Below are 484 nucleotides of genomic sequence, written 5' to 3' on the forward strand. Positions count from 1 at the left end.
GAGGTCTCTGGGGGTCTCTGGGGGTCTCTCCTGTCCCTCACTGTCCCTGGGGTGTCTCTGGGGGTCTCTGGGTGGTCTCACTGTCCCTTCTGTCCCCCCACAGGTTCGGGGGGTTCCTGGGGGGTCTCTGGGGGGGCTCTGGGGGTCTCTCCTGTCTTATACTGTTCCCCCTGTCCCTGGGGGGTCTCTGGGGGTCTCTCCCATCCCTCACTGTCCCCCCTGTCCCCCCGCAGGTTCGGGGTGTCCCTGGGGGGGTCCCTCTGTCTCTGGGGGGTCTCTGGGTGGTCTCACTGTCCCCCCGCAGGTTTGGGGTGTCCCTGGGGGGGTCTCTGGGGGTCTCTGGGTGGTCTCACTGTCCCCCCTGTCCCCCTGCAGGTTCGAGGTGTCCCTGGGGGGGTCCCCCGTGCTGGGGGGTCTCTGGGGGTCTCTTCTGTCCTTCACTGTCCCCCCTGTCTCCCCAACAGGTTCGGGGTGTCCCTGGGGG

Source organism: Neopelma chrysocephalum, unplaced genomic scaffold (assembly GCF_003984885.1).
Source record: "Neopelma chrysocephalum unplaced genomic scaffold, ASM398488v2 Primary Assembly neopelma1_95080, whole genome shotgun sequence".
In the NCBI taxonomy this organism is placed as follows: Eukaryota; Metazoa; Chordata; class Aves; order Passeriformes; family Pipridae; genus Neopelma; species Neopelma chrysocephalum.